Source organism: Penaeus chinensis, chromosome 10 (assembly GCF_019202785.1).
Source record: "Penaeus chinensis breed Huanghai No. 1 chromosome 10, ASM1920278v2, whole genome shotgun sequence".
NCBI lineage: Eukaryota > Metazoa > Arthropoda > Malacostraca > Decapoda > Penaeidae > Penaeus > Penaeus chinensis.
Genome location: NC_061828.1, coordinates 3,774,646 through 3,782,145, shown reverse-complemented (window position 1 = coordinate 3,782,145; position 7,500 = coordinate 3,774,646).

Below are 7,500 nucleotides of genomic sequence, written 5' to 3'. Positions count from 1 at the left end.
CACACACACACACAGCACAAACAAACCCCCCCCCCCCGCACCCCCCCCCCGGTACCCCCCCCCACACACCTTAACAATCATCACAAACACATTTATACACAAACACGAAATCACATACACACTGCTCACACACACAACACACACACAACACTCAGAAATGACACAATAAACCACGCTAGCGTGAACAGCACACACACCAACCACGAACCATAATAAACAACAAACAATCATATGCCACCTTACCACTATTCTCAATGTTATCAAAGCCATCCAACTATCCCTATGTCATCTAATATCGTTTGTCAATAATTCAAAATGTTGACAATCTAAATATCTCAATCCTCCACATCTCACACTCATCAACACTACAAACTACCACAAACTTAACAATGTAATATTACCACCGTCCCCAAAAAACTCTAGATTAATTACTGTATCACTTATCTCACATGTCAATGTTGAAATCTATATCTGCTATCTGTAACGCATTTACTTAAAAACCAACCTCACAAACCTGAAAAGCAATAAAGAAAACCTCGCTCTCTAACCACCGCCTGACATAAATCAAACAATAAATATTCTACTAATAATTACTGACTGTCTAGCAACCACTAATATCGAAGAATTAAACAACCCTTAACCACCTTTCTAACTACAATCTATTTACAAAATTTAATATCTACTAATCAGATATTCACAACGTCTACTAAATCCACATTCAACACCACAAACACTCTCTCACTCTCGTCATCAAGTCTCACGACTCCTCACTCCTACTCTCTCACAAACACTATCATACACTCCACACTCTTCACACACCGACACACTCTCACTCACTCGTCATCTCACAACTCTCACACTCTCACACAACCAGCCATCTCTACTCACACTCAAACTCTCATCACTTCTCTCACTCTCTCGTCTCTCTACTCCTCTCATCTGCCTTCCACTATCTCTCTCATCATTCTGTCTCTCTCTCTCACTCTCTCTTCTCTCAACTCTCTCTCTCTCTCTCCTCTCTCTTTCTCTTCCTCTCTTCATCCTCTCTCTCTCTTCTCTCTCTCACTCTCTCTCTCTTCTCCTCTCTCATCTCCTTCTTCGCATTCTCTCATCTCTCATCTCCTTTTCCACATTCTCCCCTCTCTCACTCTCCTCTCTCTCTATCTCTCTCTCTCTCTCTCTCACTCACTCAACCCATTTTCATCTCTCTCTCCACTTCCTCTTATCTCCTCATCTCTCACCCTCTCTCTCTCTCATCTCTCTCCTCATCTCCTCTCTCCTCTCTCTCGACTCTCTCACTCTCCTCTCTCTCTCAATCTCACTCTCATGCAAACACTCTCTCAGCCATCTCTCCTCTCTCACCTCTCTCTCTCTCTCTCTCTCTCTCTCTCTCTCTCTCTCTCTCTCTCTCTCTCTCTCTCTCTCTCTCTCTCTCTCTCTCTCTCTCTCTCTCTCTCTCTCTCCCTCTCTCACTCTCTCTCTCTCTCCGTTCTATATTTGTCCCCAAATGGCTGACCTCCTCGACCATCTTAAAGGCTGCCTCTCGAACCGGCGCCCTTTGATGAATGAGTAGATTTTCTTTTCTATAAATATATATATATAAAAAGAAAACAAAATAGACAAACGATACATAAAATGAGGAAGAGTTCGCGATTAAGACGAGGAAGCTTACGTGAATCATCTCCGCGTGTGGCTGATGATGATGAAGATTCTTCTCCTATTTAACACTGCATGAAGGGATGTGTTGAATGTGCAAGAATGTGGGAATGTGTTCATGTCTCGAAATATGATAATAATAGTGATAATAATAATAATGATGATAATGATGATGTTAATAATGATGACAATAAAGATATTATTATTATTATTTGTTTGTTTATTGGTTTGTATGTCTATTTAGTTATCTATTGTGCCTATCAATCTATCTGTCTATCTTTTTATTAATTTTATTGGTCTGTAGCGTGTAAGATGTGTGCTTGTGTGAACGCCTACTTGTGCTTCCGTTTTCTGTTGTGGAAGGAAATGGCGCTGGGGAGGGGGGGAGGGGGGGAGAGGGGGGGCGAGAGGGAGGGAAGATAAGATGGTGACTTGAGTGAAGGAGCTAAAGGGGAGGGGGAAAGGGAGGGGGGAAGTGGGGGGGGGATGGCATCCATGCTTGCATCGATCGCGACGCGTGACAAGGCATAAGCAGAGACCCGCCATGACAAGCAGAAGCGCTCCCGCCGTTCGGTAATGCAGCTAAAAGGTCGTGATGAAACTGCCCTGTCCCGTCTTATGAAAGCCCCTCGCCGTACTTACTTCGTTAATTCGGGATTAAAGAGCGGCGGAGGAGCGAGCGACAACCCGTCTGCGCATGAGCGGTCTCTATCCGGGAGTCCGTATCGCGAGTCTCTCGAGAGCGTCCACGAGTGCTGAGTCCTGGGCCGATCGAAGGGGCCGAGGGGAAGGCCGAAGTGGGGGGCCTACGAGGATGCCGAGGGGGGAGGCCGAAGAGGAGGCCGAAGGGGGGGCCGAAGGGGGGGGGGGTGCGATGAAGGGGGGGGCGAAGGGGGAGGCCGAAGGGGGACGTCTGAGGACCTAGGGGAAGGGGGGTGAGGGTCTAAGGGTAAGGGAAGGGGGGAGGAAAGGGTTTAAGGGTAAGGGAAGGGGGAGGGGGAGGGATAGGGGTAAGGGAAGTGTAAAGGAAGGTGAGAGGGGAGTTGGAAAAAAGAGGTGGTGGGGGGGGGGTGGGGTGGGGGTAATTAGAGGGATCGAACACGATTGACGTTCATACTTAAGTTTACTTATTAAACGTACTTATAATATATAGTGTACTGGTTGAAGAGATATCAGTACTTCTGCCCATTCGAGTTACTGAATAACGCGCTGCAAAAGTAACTCTACACCAAGTAGCCAAAACAAACCCAAACACCTCACTGGACAACCACGACACACACACTTCTCAGTTCCCACCCATCCAATCCCCAAACAAATTCGTCCAAAAGTCCACCAAACACCAAAACACAGCCCCCCCACACCACTCACACAAACCCCGCTCACCGTACCACCCATCACTCACCCTACCAGCCCACAACCAACCCCATCCCCCCCCCCCTCACCATACATCCTCCCCATAACTCGTCCCTCCACCCCCACAAACCTGATGACTACAATCCTACATCCCCTTTCCATTTACTATGGATCCAGACCAACCCCACACTCGAACAAACCTACTACACCTCAAACCCACCCTGTCCCCCCCCTAACACTACCAAACAACCTCACCCCTACCTTCTAAACAACAATCTCCCTCACAATGTCCTCCTCCCACACCCCGCAACCTCGCAACATCCCACAACCATCCACCAACATATCCTCATCTTCCACAAAAACCCTTCCCGGCCATCCTTACCCGAGTCAATGAAAACCCTCTCCCTTCCCACATACACACACCCTTTGAATCAACCACCTTATAAAACAGCCGCCACCAGCTACCCAACATGCACCCCCATACCTCCAATAGAACCCCACCCCAATCTCGTCCCCAGTCCTGCCAAACCAATCCCAAAGCACAAGAACTGTAACTAGTCATATGGAATTGCAAAAAAGCATCGAAAACCTGACCACAGTTACCATTGAGAAACGAATGGTATCCTATAACACATAACCATGGACATGGAAAGCAACAGAGCGATAACCAAACAAAAGACATGACATTTACCTGACTCTCGCGGTGGCCCGATAATGCAGTTGTATTTCCAGTCCCACAAACAAATTCCCAACACGGCCCTCTTACCCTCCGTACGCAGGGTCGTAAACCTACACGGATGAACCCACCCCTCCTCAACCGTCCTCGTCCCCCCTCTACCCACCCCTTACCATTCACCCACCCACCCCACCATAACATCCTCCACAACATCCTATACCTAGACAATCCCCCACCCCTTATCCAACCCCTTTACAAACCGCACACCCTGTACAATCCCAATCACTTAGGCTTGACACTACTCATACGGCCTGGCCGTGCCAGGAACATGAAAAATAAATTAAAATCTCTCCGGTACAGCTGGCAAATAATAACAACTGATGCGTCACCAGCGCAGTGCCTTTTCAATTGGTAATTTGTGTGCATAAATTATGGGGCTAAATATAGTCAGAAAGCATAAAACTATTTGGTGTGTAAATTCTGTAAGTCGAATTTGTATTATTGGTGTTGACCCTCAGGTCTAATGCTAGGACCAACTGTATTTAATTCTCAACCCCCGCCCCCCCCTCCCTCTCTCTCACTCCTCCTCTCTCTTCTCTCTCTCACTCTCTCTCTCTCTCTCTCTCTCTCTCTCTCTCTCTCTCTCTCTCTCTCTCTCTCTCTCTCTCTCCTCCCGCTTCTCTCTCTCTCTCTTCCTCGGTCGGTTCCTTTAGCGCAAGAAAAGCTACTTCTGAAATTCGTACCTTTGTGAGTGATTCAAGAAAGCGGAACACTAAGAAGGTAAAACGAGGCGCTAGGAAGAACTTGATGGGCACAAGAATGAGGAAATGCGGAAAATGCAGAGTCATAATGTATGTAATGGCCACGAGGAAGTATATTTTGTTAAGGGATGTGTTGGTATTAATGTTAGCATGACTTGATTGTATATTTTAATGAATAAAATCTTATTCATAACGCATCACCATGGGGGTTCGTGTGGAATATATGAAGTCGTGAGGTATATATATACATATATATATATATATATATATACATACAGATATATATATATATATATATATATATATATATATATATGTCAATATATGTATGTATATATAAATATATTTATACATATATATTTGTACATTGTATATATATTTATATTTACATATATATTTTTACAGTATATATATATATATATATATATATATATATATATATATATATATATGTCAATATATATATGTATATATATATATATATATTTATACATATATATTTGTACATTGTATATATATTTATATTTACATATATATTTTTACAGTATATATATATATATATATATATATATATATATATATATGTATATATATGTATATATATGTATATATATATATATATATATATATATATATATATATACATATATATGTATGTGTGTGTGTGTGTATGTGTGTGTGTGTGTAGACACATACACACACATACACACTCATATATATATATATATATATATATATATATATATATATATATATATATACCTATATATATATATATATATATATATATATATATATACCTATATATATATATATATATATATATATATATATATATATATATATATATATATGCTGAGAGAAAGAGAGGTTGATAGAGAGGAGGAACAGGAGGAGGAGAAGGTATGGGAGGAAGAGAAGAAGAGTAGGAGGAGGAGGGAGGGGAGAGAGAGGGAGGGGGAGACGGTTTCGAAGTTAGGAAAGGAGGGGGAAAGGGAAGCATAGAAAGGGCCGAAAGAAGAAGAGACACATCTATGCGTGTCATGCAAGAGAAGTAACCAGGTTAGTAAATTGATATCGATAGAAATGAGAGAATGATGCAAAAGAAAATAATTTTAAATAAACAGATGCGAATGTATGTTTTTAAAAGATCGCATGAAACTAGCTGATTAATATTTTATGAAACAAGTGAACCCTTTAGTTAATAAAAGCAATTAAGGACGAGAAAATCTAAAAATAGATCAATAAATAAGCTACAGATTTTAAAAGTCAGGAATTCGCTAATAAAACCAGATAGGACAACTCCGGAACTACATATATAATGAAACAGGAATTTTACTAAATAACGCTGATTAGAAAGAAAAAAACAATATAGATATAGAATGAATTGGAAATACTAAACCACATCCCCAAAAAAAGAAAAAAAAGAAAAAAGAAATAAGATCCGAAGAACAAAAAAATCAGTGAAAGATAAAATGCATTCAAACCATGAAAACCACAAAAAAGTAATAAAGAAACATAAAAAAAAAGTGAGAAAAAAGATCAACAAAAGTGTTCCCTTCACCTCCCTCCCCCCCTCCCCTCCCCTCCGCCCACTCCCCCCCTCCCCTCCGCCCCTATCTATCTCGTAGGTTTATCTAAATCTTCCTCGATTCCCTGAGTGTGTCTCCGTCCCCTCAAAGCGTGACCATCTACGGCTATAAGAGCGGTCGCTGCAACGGGGTCGTCGTCAGTTGCAACGCTGTCTTCAACGGCTGTGCAACTTGTGGCGGAGCTGGAGGTGGGTGAGGAGGAGGAGGAGGAGGGGGAGAGGAGAGGAGGTGGAGGAGAGAGAGAGAGAGAGAGAGAGAGAGAGAGAGAGAGAGAGAGAGAGAGGAGGAAGTGAGAGGGAGAGGGAAGAGTTAGGGGAGGAGAGGGAGGTGGAGGTTGAGGAGGATGATGAGAGGAGAAGGAGGAGGAGGAAGGAAGGGGGAGAGGAGGAGCTGGAGGAGGAGGAGGAGAGGGGGAAGTGGAGGAGGAGGAGAGGGTGGTGGTGTAAGACGAGGAGGAGGAAGGGGAAGTAGAGGAAGGGGAGGAAGAGGAGGAGATTGAGACAAAAAGAAGAGAAAAGTGAAAAGTCTACGGTGAATTCACTCGAAAACTATCAAACCTATGATGATCTCTAGTGTACTCCCTGAAATATATCAAGAATATTGTGTATCTGTATATATATGGATATACATGTATGCAGACAATTTCCAAAATATACATGATTTTTTTTTTTACACATACACATATAAAAACACGCATGCATATACAGATAAAGATATTGATAGATTTACACACACACACACACACACACACACACTCACGCGCGCGCGTGTGTGTGTATGTGTGTACATGTATTACTTCTTCATTTGGCAGAAAATACCAATTTCCTGTCTTGAACGTACCGGTTATTAGCCTGTGTCACAAATATCGAATCTGGTTTACCCCCCTCCCCCTCTCAATCTCTCTTTCACTAGCTCTCGCTCTCTCTCCCTCTCTCTCTCTCTCTCCCTCCCCCCTTCCCTCTCTCCCTCCCCCCTCTCTCTCTCTCTCTCTCTCTCTCTCTCCCTCCCCCTTTCCCTCTCTCCCTCCCCCCCTCCCTCCCCCTCCCCCTCCCCCTCCCTCCCCCCTATCTCTCCCCCCCCTCCCCCCCCCCCCCCCCTCTCTCTCTCTCTCTCTCTCTAAATCACGTGGTCTCATATTAAATGTGATTTGGAACCTCATTACATAATCGATTAAAAATCACCACCTGATGTTTTGCAAAAGCTCTCTTTCTAGTTAGAATTTTGATGATTATCTCTCAATTATTATTATTATCATTTCATCTAACTACATGGCTCATCATATACCAATCTGTCTATCCATATCAATCTCACTATCTATCTATTTATCGTTATATATATAATAATAGATAATAATTATTTATATGATAATTTAATATAATATGTAATAGATGTATATCTATTCATCTATTTTCTAGTAGTGAATACCAATTGGTTTACTTGAAAAAAGGTCTTTCACTTGTGG